This window comes from Dasypus novemcinctus, chromosome 22 (genome assembly GCF_030445035.2).
Source record: "Dasypus novemcinctus isolate mDasNov1 chromosome 22, mDasNov1.1.hap2, whole genome shotgun sequence".
NCBI lineage: Eukaryota > Metazoa > Chordata > Mammalia > Cingulata > Dasypodidae > Dasypus > Dasypus novemcinctus.
The window spans coordinates 1,673,911-1,690,871 of record NC_080694.1 but is presented as its reverse complement, the minus strand read 5'-3'; positions in this window follow the sequence as shown (position 1 = coordinate 1,690,871).

Here is a 16,961-nt window from a genome sequence, read left to right as displayed (position 1 = left end):
CATTAGAGAAATTGGTCTGTAATTTTCCTTTCTTGTGATGTCTTTGTTTGGCTTTGGTACTAGGGTAATGTTGGCATCATAGAAGGAGTTGGGTAATGTTCTTTCTGTTTCGATGGTTTGGAATAGTTTCAGCAGGATTGGTGTCAGTTCTTTCCGGAATGTTTTGTAGAATTCACCTGTGAAGCCATCTGGCCCTGGGCTCTTCTTAGTTGGGAGATTTTTAATAACTGATTCTCTCTCTCTGCTTGTGATTGGTTTGTTAAGATCATCAATTTCTTCTTTTGTCAATATGGGCTGTTTATGTGTTTCGAGGAATTTGTCCATTTCCTCTAGATTGTCATTTTTGTTGGAATATAGTTTTTCAAAATATCCTCTTATGATAGTCTTTATTTCTGTGGGGTCAATGGTGATATCGCCTTTCTCATTTCTTATTTTGTGTATTTGCATCTTCTCTCTTTTTTTCTTTGTTAGTGTTGCTAAAGGTTTGTCAATTTTGTTAATCTTCTCAAAAAACCAGCTCTTGGTCTTATTTATCTGTTCAAGTGCTTTCTTATTTTCTATTTCGTTTAGTTCTGCTCTTATCTTTGTTATTTCCTTCCTTCTTCTTCCTGTTGGGTTACTTTGTTGTTGTTTTTCTAATTCCTTCAAATGTGCAGTTAGTTCTTCAATTTTGCTCTTTCTTCTTTTTTGATATATGAATTTATGGCTATAAACTTCCCTCTCAGTACTGCTTTTGCTGCATCCCATAAATTTTGGTATGTTGTGTTATCATTATCATTTGTTTCAAGGTAGTCATTGATTTCTTTTGAGATTTCCTCTTTGACCCACTGTTTTTCTAAGAGTGTGTTGTTTAATTTCCAAATCGTGGTGTGAAATCTGGGCTTCTTTCCCTTGCAAATCTCCAGCTTGACTCCACTGTGGTCAGAGATAATGTTTTGTATGATTTCAATCTTTCTGAATTCATTCAGCCTTTCTTTGTGGCCTAGCATATGATCTATCTTGGAGAATGATCCATGTGCGCTTGAGAAAAATGTATATCCTGCTATGTTTGGGTGTAGCGATCTATATATGTCTATTAGATCGAGCTCCTCTAATATACTATTCAGATGTTTTGTTTCTTTGGTGATTCTCTTTTGAGATGTTCTGTCCAGAGTTGATAGTGGTGTATTAAAATCCCCCACTATAATTGTAGATGTATCTATTCTTTCACTTAGTTTTTCCAGCGTTTGCCTGATGTATTTAGAGGCACCCTTGTTAGGGGCATAGATATTTATGATTGTTCGATCTTCTTGACAGATTTTCCCTTGGACTAAAATGTAGTATCCTTCTTTGTCTCTCACAATTGTTTCACATTTAAAGTCTATTTTGTCTGATATTAATATACCTACTCCTGCCTTTTTTTGGTTATTGTTAGCTTGTATGATTGTTTTCCAGCCTTTCACTTTCAATCTCCATGCGTCTCTGGGTCTAAGATGTGTCTCTTGTAGACAGCATATGGATGGGTCATATTTCCTTATCCAATGTCCCAGTCTGAATCTTTTGATAGGTGAGTTTAATCCATTGACATTCAGTGTTATTACTATCAAGGAATTATTTGTGTTAGCCATACTTTGATTGGATTTGTGTTTGTCATATTTTGTTTGTATATTTTTTTTTGTCTTTTTTGTTGTTGTTGTTGGTCTTATACTCTCCTCCAACTTTGCCTTTCCTGTTTTTTCCTATCTTCCTGCAGCACTCCCTTTAGAATTTCTTGAAGGGGAGGTTTCTTGTTGGTATACTCTTTCAGTTTCTGTTTGTCTGCAAATATTTTGAACTCTCCATCATATTTGAATGCTAGTTTAGCTGGATAAAGTATTCTTGGTTGGAAATTTCTTTCCCTTAGTACCTTGACTATATCATACCACTGTTTTCTTGCCTCCATGGTTTCAGAAGAGAAATCAGCACTTAATCTAATTGAGCTTCCTTTGTATGTGATGGTTTTCTTTTCTCTTGCTGCTTTTAGGATTTTCTCTTTCTCTTGAGCATTGGATAATTTGACAAGTATATGTCTTGGGGTGGGCCTGTTGGGGTTTATGACTTGTGGAGTGTGCTGTGCTTCTTGGATATGTACATCTGTCTCTTTCAGTAGATTTGGGAAGTTTTCAGCCATTATTTCCTGCAACACTCTTTCTGACCCCTTTCCCTTCTCTTCACCTTCTGGAATGCCTATAATACGTATGTTTGAGCATTTTGCATTGTCATTCAGGTCCCTAAATCCTAATTGGATTTTTTCTATCTTCTTATTGACCCCTTCTACTATCTGTTTGATTTCTGATGTACTGTCTTCCACATCACTAATTCTCTGCTCTGTCTCTTCTAGTCTGCTGATATTTGCTGCAAGTGTATTTTTGATTTCTTGAACTGTGGTGTTCATTCCCATCATATCTGTTATGTTTTTGCGTATGTCTGCAATTTCCCCTCCAAGTGATGTCTTCATGTTGTTAACCTCTTTCATTACTGCATCAAATTTGTCGGTGATAAATGTTCTGAGATCTTTCATTGCTTGTGCCAAGTTTTGCTCCCCTTCGTGATTATTGGTTTGTTGATTGGATTCAGCCATGTTTTCCTGATTATTGGTTTGGTTCGTAGATTTTTGTTGCTTTCTGGTCATCTCTTTATTTTGACGAATTTAATCAGTTCCTTAGCTTCTTTGTCTGCTCTTGGAGGTTAATTAGTTGTTATTTTTGCACAGGTGTTATATCTTCTCTTTGTCACTTTTTTCTTCTTATTCTAGTTACTTGTTGTTGGTTAAGTGCACTTTAGAGGAAAGTATTAGTGTTGGGGAAAGGCAATTGTGTAAGCAAGGGAAAAGTGTAAAGTTGTATTGGTGATGTATGTTAATAAAGCAAGAATATGAGATCTGGAAGGATGGAGGTTAGATTCATGTAGATTGTATAGAGTTATAGCTGTAGGTAGAGTACCTTTTATGAAGTAGATGACTGAATTTGGGAGGAATATGGTATGAACTACACAGCTATTGTTTTCATGAGAGAGGGAAAAAGAAAAGAAAGGTAATAGTTTCAAGAGTGGATAATAGACAGAAAACAGAACAAAGGTATTAGAAATTAAGAGTTAGACACTTTGTGGATCAAAGAACGGGAGGTGGGGGGTGGAATATAGGAGAGACAGTAGATGATAGTGGATATCAAGATGCAGGGGAAGAGGGATAGTGTAGGTAGCCTAAATCAGTTCACACAGAAATGAGGCAGTGGAGGATGGGAAAACCCAGCAAATGTGAGGTGTTCCCTGTAGCACCTATTGTATACTTGAATTAAAGTAAAAATAAGTGGAAGATGAGGGACAAGAGGGAAAGAGAAAACCGAAAAAAAAAAACTAATTATAATAAAGAAAAAAGAAAGGCAAGAAGAAAGGAAGAAAGAAAAAGAGGATGGGCAAACGGTGGGGAACGGATAGGGAGAAGAGAGATACAGGTACACACGTGTCACAATTGCAACACTATCTAAAACAACAACTTCCCCCCGCTTTGCCGTAAAAACCCCGTCTGTCTGCCCAAATGGGTCTGCAAGCACCTCCCTTCCCACAAACCCCCAATAGGCCGCCCAGGGCCCACGAACTCCCCAGTACTGCAGATGCTCAAAAAAAAAAAAAAAAAAATTAAGTAAAATAAATTAAAAAAAAAAAACAAACAGAAACCCCTCCGCAGGCCCGGCTCCGCCCGCCGCGGAGGCTTGGACCGGCTCTGCCCGGCTCCTCACGCTGCCTTGGCCTGGCCTGGCTCCGCCCAGCTCCGCTCGCTACAGCGGCCCAGCCGGCTCCGGCGTCCACCTCCCGCCACCGCGGCCTGGACCGGCCCTGCCCAGCTCCGTACCCGCCGCGGCCTGACCCGGCCCCGCCCGGCTCCAAATGCTACCGCGGCCCGCAGCCAGGGCCTGACCCGGCCCCTCCCGGCTCCAAACGCTACCGCGGCCCGCAGCCGGGGCCTGAACCGGCCCCGCCCGGCTCCAAACGCTACCGCGGCCCGCAGCCGCGGCCTGAACCGGCCCCGCCCGGCTCCAAACGCTACCGTGGCCCGGCTCGGCCTGACTCGGCCCCGCCCGACCCCGCTCGCCGCCGGCGCAGCACGGCCCGGCTCCAGCGTCCGCCGCTGCGGCCCGGCCTGGCTCAGCCCCACCGAGCGGGGCTAGATGCCTCGTCTCCGCCTACCCAAGGAGGGAATCCTCTACAGGTAGCTGGGATCTCCGTGTATATTTCACAGACGAATCCTCTCTGTTACCTTCCCTCCAAATCGATGTCCAGACACCTCCGGACCAGCAAAAATCCTGAAACAATCCGGTCCCAAAGAGTCTCCAACGCCCCCCAGCCGATTCCCTGCAGAAGACCCTAACAGGGATGTTCACTCAGCCGCCATCTTGCCCCCTCCAGGATCTCATTTCTCTTTGTTTGTCTAGATAAAGGTTTATTAATTTTATTAATCTTTTTAAAGAACCAAATTTTGGTTTCATTGATCCTCTCAGTTGTTTTTCTGTGCTTTATCTCACTTGTCTCCTTTCTGATCTTTATTTCCTTCCTCCTACTAATGTTAGGTTTAGTTTTCTCTTCTTTCCTCAATATATGAAGTTAGGTAATTGATTAAATATCATTCTTTGGTGGGTGGGGACTCAATGCCCTACTGGCACAAGAGGTTTATGTAATTCCTTAATTAAGTAAACCTATGAATCTATTATCATCTAATATGCCCAGAATTGGAATTCATCAATAATATCAAACTGCTACAGTCAATATCTAAAAGGGGAACTCAAAAGTTGGAGCCTTTATTTACCTATCCTATACTTATCTAAATCCAAGGTGGGAGCTAATATATAAAAACTCAAGGATGTGGGCTGCTTAGAAAAATTCTTGCTCATACTTGCCTTGTGAATCATGTTACTTTACAAATTGTGTCCCCTATCTAATGTCTGCTGTGACCTAAATAATTTAGGTAGCTGCAGAGTCTTTTAAAAAATCCAAGTTTTATAAAGAACCAATTAGAAAGTCCATTGTGCACCAAAAAGATACATTTTAACTGCCTTTTGAAGGCTTAGAAGAACTGCTTGATCCCCAAGCCTGAATGTGTAAACAATGTTTGGATAAGGAGCCAATATACAATAGGATATCTGAGTCATGGTATCTCTATTTACCAGCCCACTAGCCATACCAGAAATAAACATGCTCTAGATATGAAGTAGCTGGGCTGGGGTTAACCATAAGACTGTCAGCTCCCTATGGAAGGTTTGCCCATCATGAGGCAACCTAACAGCCACAGTAGAAGAACATGTCAATATCACTGATACAATTCTCAAAACAATTTGAATTTCTATAGACACAGCAAATGTCATGGATAATAAGATGGCACTAGACCATCTTCTGGCAGAACAAGGAGGGGTATGTGCAGTAGCTCATGGACCTGTATACAAATGATTCATAAAATAAGATGGAGAGAAACTGCAAAAATTTGAAAGATATAACAGCATTCCCTATCATGGAGTCCCCAGGACCTGGGGGCACAGGGACCCCCAGGGGGAGATCATGGCCACTGCACCTAGAGAGCCCCAAACTGGAGAGGGGTGCATGCAGGGCACAAAGAAGAAGCCCCCAATAACACAAAGCAAGGGAGCTATGCAGCCCCAAAGAACAGGATCTGTGCAAGCCGGCACCCCAGGTTTCCACAGGAAACAGTTGCTGGCAGCTACAAAACATTTACAGCTTCTTCTCTGCAAAGAAAAAAAATTAATTAGTTGAAATTTAATAACCAAATGTGGCTAGTGCTTACACTAGTGAACACCAAAGACCTGGGATCTTAGATGAGGCAATTAAAAGCAATGAAATTTTCCTTTCATGTAAAAGTTGCATGTTTGAAATGTCTGCAGGTGGGTCCCACTATTGGATGGATTAGTTGGTGAATATATATTACAAAATAAGATCATGGAGGATGTAGGGCAGCTGAAGAGGAAGATGCTTCCCAGAACTGGGGTTCAGTTCAGACATGGCCCATGCCTGCCCCTTCCCTGGCTTCACCCACACCTCCCAGGTAAGGGCTGACTGTGTAAAGGGAACCAAATCATCTGTCTGTCTGTAGAGGGTGATTTTCATGATCTCCCCACTCCAGGCAGTCAAGAATCAAACCACAGCCAGGGCTGCAGCACCGAGCCATGGAATGTGGCAACTCCTAGAGCCAAGAGGTGTCTTTTAAAGAACCACAGGTGGGTAATCTCCTCAGCCATCAGTTAAAGAACACACACTGCTCCTCACTCGCCATCCTCCTGCAGCGAGTCACCACAAGGGCTGGCCTCCTGTCCCATCTGGGGACTACTTTGCTGGCACTGGGCACTTCTGCTCAGACCACCACAAGCTCCTGGGATGGGGGGCCCAGCAGGCCAGGTGCCCTGGTGCTCTGTGGGGGGGCACATGGGCTCTCCTGATCTAAGGAAAGGTCTGCAGCCTCCCCCACTGCTCCTTCCAGCTTATGGCTGATGGTGACCTGTGGACAGACCTGATGACAGATGTGAACCTGCCTGATGAACAGATGTGAGTGGGCTATCTTTTGGAAGTTGAAAGGCAGCATTAGTATTTGCCTGTACTACAGAGGAAGACACCTAGGGCTTCTCAGAAACATAGAAACTTAGTTTGCACAAATCTAGGGCCCTGTGCACAGTGGCACTTTGCATACATGCACATGCAGGCAAATGCATGCACAGTGGCATTCAACAGAGGGGGGCAAAGAGGGAAGGCAGGATGGGAAGGAAGAGAAAAAGCCTGAAATGAAGGAAATCACAAAAAAAGCAATGAAATAAACTAACACCCCCCAAAGACAATACTGTGAATAAACCAGCAACTCTGCACACACTCTTTAATAAAGTGACACATTCTAGTCCACAGCTGGCAGGATGCACCAGAGGGGCATTCAACTGACATTTCACAGGTCTCCTCCCCTCCATATACAGTAAAAACAAAAGAGCAGGGGAAGGAACCCACATTTTCTCCTTGATAAAACCTGGTTGAAAACCCATAATGAACTCAAAGTCATAAGGTTGTCTCTTTTTTAAAAAATCTGTCAAAATAATCAACATTCATTGCTTTCTACTTTTCTTTGTTCTGTTTAAACTGAGCTACAGCCAATGTGGATCCTGGGTAGGTGCCTGACCAAGTCCCAAACCCAGGAGATATGAAAATTCCATGCCTAAAGGGCTGGGGTGGGGTGGGGTGGGGTGGGACAGGGAGCAGCATGAAGTCCAGTGCCCCTGGATTCCCACCAGCCTGCCAGCTGCAGCAGCAGACGGGGCAGGTGAGGTCTAGCTGGGCCTTAGCCCAGGGTTCCCACCTATGTCTTGGGATTCCACTAGTGAAACATGTCTTGGATTGTCAATCTCAGCAGGGAGTGATTTTTAATAACAAGGATGGAAAGAGCATCTGCTCTTGAAGATGCTTCCCTAGAGGAGAAAGAAACCCTGTGGAGCAGGAGAGCCACAACCTGCCCCCCAGGAGGTGCCTCTGCCCTCTGCACCCCAAGGGCCTCTGGGGGTCCTCCAGGGATGCTCCTGCCTGAGGGGAGCTGCCAGCACTGGCACGAAGGCCAGATGAGCCAGAGGAGGAGCTGACTGGTCTCACCAGGTGGGGCAAAGTGGGAGGGAGGCCCTGAGCCTGGAGGAACAGTGATGGCCTTCCAGGCACCCAGCAAGCAGCAGAAGCAGCAGAGGGAGCTGCCAACCCCACCCAGGACAGGAAGCTCCTCCACTCTCCTCTCTCTGAATTAACTCACCCAAAAGCTACTGCTGCCAGCTCAGGAAAGTTAAAAGACTCCCTTCCTCTGTCCTCCCCAGGGCATGCAGGCAGGAGAAAGGACACAAATGGAGTCCCATAGGAAGGACTCCCTGACCAGAGGCAGATGCTGCCTCAACCCACAGCAGACAGGGGCTGGGAAGGATGTGGACGTGTGTACCAGGTCTGGAGAGCTGCAAAGGGAGCCCTAGAAATCAACAGCCCCAGGGAGTGCTTCCTACCATCAGTGAGCCTCAGGATGGCTGGTGTGGATCAGGAGCAGAGCTCTGCACCCTGAGAGGTGCTGGAGGGAGAGTGATGATGACAACCAGGATGTCAGACCTGCTGGGTGTCACACCACAGAGTGGGGGGATCTGACACATTGGGGTGCACAGAGCAGTTTTAAATAGGATGTCAGAGAGGTCTAATGGGGAAGGGATCCTGTGTACAGAAGTGGGAAGGAGGTGGGGGTTCTGGGTAGCAGCCTGTTTGGGGTGCAACAGGAGAGAAGAGACCCTGAGGACCAACTCAGGGGGCTTGTAGGGAGGGAAGGGAGGAACCAGGTGCAGCCACGTGTCCAGGCCCAATGGCTGCCACATAACCCCTGCACTCCACCCCAAGGTTTTTACCTGAGAGAAATGAGATCAAATGTGCTGCCACCACTAATGTGTCCCTGGGTCATAGCAGCTTTATCTGCAAAGGCCCAAAGTTGGAGTCAACCCAGAGGCCTGACAGGGTATAGCATGAACCACATGTGGCCTGTCCACACCATGGAATCCTACTTAACAATAAGGATACACACCCCATGATGGATCTCCAAATAATTATGCTGGGTTAATGAAGGCAGAACAAGGGGGCAGGGAGAGAAGAGAGAGAGAGCAGTGCTGTGCAAATCCCTCCCATGTGATTCTAGAAGGTGCAAGGGACTCCATTGTGAAAGGAAGCACAGCAGTGCTCCCTGGATAGGGGGCAGGGAAAGAGGGTGGAGAACGGGCAGGTGGGGACTCCAGGGGTGGACAAGTTCCTTATGTTAGTCTTGGCTACATAGGTGGACACATGACAACACAAACCATAACAGCTGTAGCCTCTAGACTTGCAGTTTAAGGACGTCAATATGCCCCGAAAGGAGGAGGGGTTTTTTTGTCTTTATTTTTTTAATGTTACATTAAAAAATATGAGGTCCCTATATACCCGGCACCCTCCTCACCCCACTCCTCCCCTCATAACAACAACCTCCTCCATCATCATGAGACATTCACTGCACTTGGTGAATACATCTCTGAGCACCGCTGCACCTCATGGTCAGTGGTCCACATCATAGCCCACACTCTCCCACAGTCCACCTAGTGGGCCATGTGAGAACATACAAGGTCTGGTAACTGTCCCTGCAGCACCACCCAGGACAACTCCAACCCCTGAAAATGCCCCCACATCACATCTCTTCCTCCCACTCCCTGCCCCCAGCAACCACCATGGCCACTTTCTCCACACCAATGCCACATTTTCTGCGATTACTAATCACAATAGTTTGTGAATAGAATATCAGTAAGTCCACTCTAATCCATACTCTATTCCTCCATCCTGTGGACCTTGGAATGGTTGTGTCCACTCCACATCTATATCAAGAGAGGACTTAGATTCCACATGGATGCTGGATGCAATTCTGCTTTCAGTTGTAGGCACTTTTGGCTCCCTGGTGTGGTGGTTGACCTTCTTCATTTCCATATTAGCTGAGTGGGGTAAGTCCAATAAACCAGAGTTTAGGAGTTGCAAGTCTGTTGAGGCTCAGGGCCTGGCTATCACATAGTCAGTCCAGAGATTCAGGTCCCCTGGGTATACATTAAACCCCAGCACCAACTCCAGATCTGGTAAAAGTAACAGGAGAGGCTTGTGGACAAAGATCACATCTGAGTCCAGTTCCATCACACAGAAACACAAACTCCAAAGTAGGGCCAACTGACAAGGCACTGAACTCCATCTATCGTGACCATAGAAACTGTGGGTCCCTGTAGCCCTCAGAACAACCAATACCTGGGGTCGTATCTACTTTATCTGTCTCTGAGACTCTGCTCAGGTGTGCATAAGGGCAACTCCTCTGATAACCTCCTGTCTCTTTTTGGAGACTCTTAGCCATATAAATTCATTTGTCCTTTCCATTTCCCCCTTTTATTCAGGTCAAAAAGCATTTTTAAAATTCCTGTTATTATATGTAGACTGAGATATTCTGCTGGTCTGAGTTGACCGTTTTATTCAAGGTCATTTTCTAGTTACATCATCGGCTGGTACTTGGTAATAATCCCTCGGCACCAGGAATGCTCATCTCCAGGAGTCATGTCCCACGCTGGGGGAAAGGCAACACATTTACACGCTGAGTTTGACTTCGAGACTGGCCACATTTGAGCAACACAGAGGCTCTCAGGAGGTAACTCTTAGGCACCCTGCAGCTCTAGGCCTTGTTCTTATTTCAGGTACACAGGCTCACAAGCATAGTCATTAGTATCAAGAGCTCATTGTTGGACCTTCCTTCTTTTTTGGTCTTTGCAGTTGCACTTGGGAGATTGTTGCTCTTCCTTTAGGGACTGTGATAGAGCTCCCCTGGCTAGGGACTCAGCACTCCCTCAGTTGTTGTTTTTAATTGTAACCACTATGAAAATATCCAAGCATTTTTATGTACCCTGGATATATGCCCTGGAGAACTTCCTGCCACCATGTGTGCCCTGTCAGTAACATCCCACACCAGTATTCAAAGGAGGAGTTTTTAACAGAAACAAGGTCATCAGGTCAGAGTGGGGAGAGGAAGCTAGGGGCTCTGAGGAGCAAGAGGAGGTAAGGGTGGGTGCAGAGCTCATGCAGGAATTGTCCACAGGACATGGGGCCCAGAGAGGCTGATGGGGACAGGTGAGGGGAGTGCAGGCCACAGGGTCCTGCTGGTCCCACAAATGGTTGCTTTTATCAAGAGCTTGTGATTTGGGGCCCACCCTCTCCCTCTCATGTCCCATCATCCTGCCCTCCCAGGGCAGTGCCCAGCAGTGGGGTCTTTGGCTCCACATTAGGGAGACCCTGCTCCTGGGGGACCTGGTCCTGCTGGCACCTGATGTGACCACAGGATGTGGTGTCCACTGTGGTTTGGGAGATGGGGCAAGGTCCCCAGCAGAGCCCCTTGGCACTCTCAGCCCTCAGTACCCTCTCCTCTGTCTCTCCTGCCTCCTGCCATGACCCCCAGCCCTGGGATCTTTGGTTCTCTCCTCTCCATTTCCTACACCATCAACAACAAACTGTCACCTGGAATGTGCAAGACCCTCCAGAGCCTTTCAAACTACAAATGGGAATGTAAAATAAGGAGGTCATGCTGCTTAGGAACCCTGGGAGCAATTTATCTGGTGTAAAGAAAATGCCAGATAGAGGCTTCGGGGGTTCAGGGTGATCACAGGGAAGAGAAGACCCTTGGAGCTTAGTTGCCAGTTCTGGTTCAAACATAGGAGAATGTATTGTATCTATTCCTTCCAAGAGAAAGGCAAGCACACAGCCATGAACCCACAACTGAGACTTGAGGTGTGAGGTGAGCAGCAGGTGGGAGATGTCCGCAGTTCTGTAGACTCAGGAAGCAAGTGGAAGGGCCATGGCCAATGGGCATCTGAGATAGAGCTTCAGGACAGGGCAGGGGACAGGGTGGGGCAAGAGTGGGGTAACTGGCTTTCGTGGTTTGGAGATACATTCACCAGAAAAGCATGTTCTTAAACCTAATCCATCATGTGGGTCTACTGACGAGGTTACACCAGCTGAGGCCTGGCCCAGCTAAAGCAGGATGGGTCTCAATCCTGTTACTAAAGGTCTTATAGGGAAGATCATGTGGAAAGAGAAAGCCAGGAGCAGCCAAAGGTGAAAGTCAACAAAACCTGGAATAACAGAAAGAAGCCAGCAGAGGCTGCCATGTGCACTGGGATATGACAGAAGAGCTAGGACCAAGGGTCCCTGACTGCCAGCTCCAGGGTGCTTCAGTTTCTGGGAGAAAGCATCGCTCTCATGACTCTCTTGATTTTGGTATTCTCCTTGAAAAAACTATGAGTAAATAAATTCCCACTGTTCAAGCCAATCCACTGTTTGGCAGCCAGGAAACAGCCATTGTCCAAGGGTCCTTATTTATCCCAGTGCTTGGGCAGTCAGCAAGAACCCCTGGGCAGGGAATTCTACAAAACTGTAGAATTCTACAAAAAAGAACAAGAAAGCTAGTGGTTTACCAGTGAAATCCCTCCTCACATTTGCTGGTCCCTGGCAAGTGGTAACAGGCGAGGCCAGATGGCCCTGGAGGGGGAAGTAGAGAGGCAGCAGCTCTTTCCTTTCATTTTCTTTCTAGACTGCTTTACTCTTTAGCAATGTGCATATTTTCTGTCCAAAATAAACTAAAATATATTGGTAATAACTGTGGGAAGAGTGTCTGTTTCAGTGGCACAGGTTCTGGGTCTAATCAGATGACAATGGGGGAAAGTAAACATCCTGGTCCTTCCATCCTTCTGCCCCCTCAACAAAGAGCTGAGGAGGCCATGGCATCTGGTACAGAACTAATCATCCTGTCGAGAGGAGACCCACCTGTAGGGCTGGGGTTGTCCAAGGCAATGATGGGCACAGCTGCTTTGGCATCCAGATGGATCCAGATGGGGCATCATGAATTCCAGCTCCTGAGTGGGTACCAGCTGCCCACTTCCATGAATGACACCAGGACATAAGCCATGATCCTGATGTGGCCAGTGTGGGTCCACCAGGTTGCTGCCAGCTGCCAGTGGGCAGAGGCCAGGCCCAGGCCAGATGGGGGTCCAGGAGGCAGCATGGAGGCCAGAACCCTCCACCAACATATTGGTGCCCTGAAGAGACTTGAAGGACAAGCAGACACCACCCCTCAGTGGGCAGAGGTTCCTGCAGGCAGGGGCCTGGGAAGGGACTCCAGTGACTTTGGGAATCTGGGTTCCCATCTGGGCTCAGCCCTGACCACCTGTGGGACCCCTGCAGGAGTCACACTCCCCTGTCCTCCTGCATATGTGAGATGAGGGGGCTAGTGGCTGGGCCTGAGGGGCTGGCCCCAGGGACACCTAATTGCAATTCATTAGCAGTTGTGTTTACAGTGGCTGCAATGGAAACCGGGTACAAGACTGAAAACTGAAAAGGCTTAGCAAGGGCCTCAGAGTGGAGCATGGCTTCCCACATCAAATAGTGGTGCATTAAAGGAACACCAGGCAGCAGTAACTAGTAATTTACAAATTAATATTCATCATACTTTCAGTGTCTCTCAGACTGAGCTCCAAGCCTTTGGTTAACCCCAGATAATCTCTGCAGCAACTCAACACTAGCCCCACTTCACAGATGGGAAAACTGAGACACAGAGAAGTCAGGAGAACCTGTCCAGGGTCACACAGCAAGGTGGGACCAGGCCTGGAAGTGAGCCAGCTGGGAGCCATGAGAGATTCGATGTCAGATCATTTAAAGGACAAGGAGGGACAGATGTGCTCAGGGTCAAGGGCAGGCCAGGATGGGCCTTGGCCCTGGCTTGGTCCCCAGCCCTGCCCCAGCCAGCCACATGGGCACCAGCAGCATCCTTACAGCTCCAAGGGCTGTGAACTCTTGAGAGGAGAAGCAGAGTGGCAGGGGCAGTGCTTAGAACAGCACCTGGGGCAGAGGAGGGACTCAGAAGGGGTTGGTTTAAGCAACACAATGACATTTGAAACCTCAAAATACTACAAAGAGATGAAGGTGACAGCAGCACATTATACTTCTAAGTCTGCCTCTCCTGCTGCCAGAAGGAAGCTGCCCCCACCTGCGGTCACGGGGGCTCCTTCCATCCCGGGGCAGCTGTCTCTGCTCTCAGCCTCCAAGGACCACCCTCTCCAAGCCCCACTCTTTTGCCCTGAGAGCAGAGCTGAGGCTAAACTGGTGATTGGTCACATTAGCCATGGAGATGACAGGACCTGGGCTCCAGTGGCTTTGAAAGGTTCTCATCTCCAGGAAATTCCAGGACCAGGGCTAGTGGTTCCCACAGTCCTTGAGTGGCCTCTGGGGACCACAGAGGGTCAGTTCCTTGACTTCCTGCTGAAAGCAGGGCAGAGTCAGAAGGAGAGGAGACTAGAAGCTCCACGGCCCTGCCTCTTTCCCCTGGCAGAGTTAGGTCATCTGAGCAGGGAAGAGCATCCACTGGTTGGAAGAGGGCGTTGCCACTGCTTCAATCCACTGTCCTTTACTGCTTGGTCTCTCTTCAGTCTTAACCAACAACCAGAATTATGAATCCTGGACACCCTGAAACTAGGACACATGGTTCACCAGCTCCCTACCTCTGGCCACATGATGGCCCTTTCTCCACCTGACTCCTGGCCCTGGCTGCACATTAACCTCTAAACACAGAGTGGTTGCCACAGCCCCACCTGGCCAATACTTGGCCAAATAGAAGCCTCAAAGCCCAATCTCTTGCCAGCCTCAGCGGCATCATTCTCATTCCCTGATAACAAACTGACCCACAAATCCTGAGGGTGAGCTCTAACCATCAGGAGAAGCTCTGAACCTGCAAATGGCACACTGCCCCTGTCTATCCAGAAGGGCACAGGAGAATGTGAAGCTTGCTGGAGGCCAGGAGCCACCCTAAACCATGAGGAGTCTGGGCCCTCACACCACTCACCTGACAGCACAGGCCTGTCCCCAAACTGGGCATGAGCTTGGGTGCTGCCTGATGGCCCTAGCAGGCCTTGCATGGAACTCAGGAGGAGAGACCTTCAGCACCCCTGGAAGCTGGCACAACAGTTGTAGACGTTTGACTGCCCAGCTCATCTCCAATGCTACATGCTCCTGCCCAGGACAACAAGTCCCCCAGTCAGTCCAAGTCCACCCTCATCTCTCCAAGTTCAGTCATGGATTATTCTGTGGTTAAGGTTTCAAATTTTGCTCATGACAGAGGCAGAATAGTGCCAAGTTGCTCAAGCAAGTACATCAAACACTCAGTTAAGTACAAAAAAATATGCTTCGGAGTAAGAACTGGATCATACAAAGCTCAGGATGTACTGAAAATTGCCAAAGAAAAGGCACAAAAGAAACAAATTGAGACCTGACTCTTCCAGTGCATCAGTTGTAGCATTGATTTGAAATCAACCCATTCAGACTCTAGTTCTTCTGAAAGCTTTGATTTTCCTCCAGGAAGCATGCATGCATCTTCTGCCTCCACTACTTCCTCCTCTTCAAAGGGAGAGAAAAAACTCAGGAATTCCTTGATAATGAAAGCCTGTTCCAAAAACATCTCTGAATCCTTCACACCAGATGGCAGGATCGTATGTGTAGGGAACATTGTTTGTGTCCAGATTTACAGCTTCCATTGGCCATTATTCATATCATAATTGTGGGACAGAAAGATAATGGCCTTTTAACTCAACAGGAGACCCGTATTTCATGGTTTGAGTCTCCAACATCTTTCCTTGCTCTCTTGCAACCCTCCCCCTTTTTAGAAAACTTCCAGTAACACTTTAGTAAGAGAAAGGGCCTGTGTCACAAGCCTGTCACAAAGGCAGCTAAGACTGCCAAGTGGCCGACCCCTGAAATGTGGGCTTTGTTGGTGCAGTTTGAAATATGAACATAGTAAGATAGGTGAGAAAAATTGGAAAGCACCGCAGATTTTCTAATCTAGTTAGCAATGACTTCTACAAATTGCCTGTTCAAATTGTAGAGAGAAATTGTACTGAATTGGCTGGTTGGTTTGTTTGTATGTTTTTGTTGGGCTTGGTTTTTCACTTCCATATAGCCATTTTTTGACTGAGCAACTTATTGAACAAGCAATGAAATTTTGTCTTAAGGAAGTGATATGTTAGTAGTATTTTTCAGTTGTGAAGTAAAAAAACCCCAAGGCATAGGAACCATAGCCTCAATTGAAAGTGAATTTTTTCAGACTTTTTAAAAATTTTTTTCTCCTTTATTTTCTTTTAAATGTTACATTAAAAAAATATGGAGGTCCCCATATACCTCCCACTCCACCCACTCCACCCCTCCCATATCAACAAACTCATTGTGGCACATCCACTGCACTCGGCGAATACATTCTGTAGAACTGCTGCAGCACATGGACAGTGGTCCACATGGTAGTCTACACTCTTCCCCAGTCCACCCAGTGGGCCATGACAGGACACACAATGTCCAGCATCCATCCCTGCAGCACCACCTAGGACAACTCCAAATCCTAAAAATGCCCCCACACCATATCTCTTCTTCCCTCTCCTGACCATCAGCAGCCACTGTGGCCACCTTCTCCACATCACTATTACAGTTTCTTCCCTTACTAATCACAATAATTCTCCAGCAGAACACCAGTAAGTCCACTCTAATCCATACTCTGTTCCTCTGTCTTGTGGACCTGGGATGGCTATATCCAGTCCCTTCCACCTCAAGAGGGGGTTTAGATTCCACATAGATGATGGATGCAATTCTGCTTGCAGCTGTAGGCACTCTTGGCTCTCTGATGTGGTGGTTGACCCTCTTCACCTCCCTGTCAGGTGGCCAGGGTAAGTCCAAGAAACCAGAGGATAGGAGCTGCAAGTCTGTTGAGGCCCAGGGCCTGGCCATCACATGGACAGTTTAGAGTTTCAGGTCTCCTGAGTATACACCAACCCAAATATCAACCACAGGTCTGGTAAAAGTAACAGAAGAGGCATGTGTAGAAAGGTTATATCTGAGTCCAACTCCATAACACTCAGGAACACAAACTCCAAAGTCAGGCCAACTGACATGGCCCTGAACTCCAGAGCCATCTGCCTTGACCATAGAACTGTGAGTTGCTGCAGCCCTCGGGAGAACCAGCACCTGGGTTTCCATCTACCTTGGCTGTCTCTTGTACCCTGCTGAGGCATGCATAAGCATCATCCCCTGATGACCTCCCAACTCTTTTTTGGAGACTCTTAGCCATATAAACTCTTTTGTCCTTTCCATTCCCCCCTTTTATTATCCAAAGTCAAAAAGCAGTTTTTTAACACCTGATATTACATTTAGGCTGTGATATTGTGCCGGTCTGAGTTGACCTCTTTGTTGAAGGTCTTTTGGTAGTTACATCATCAGCTGGTGCTTGGTAGTAATCCCTCGGTGCCAGGGAACATCATTCCCAGGAGTCATGTCCCACACTGGGGGGAAGGCAATGCATCTACGTGCTGAGT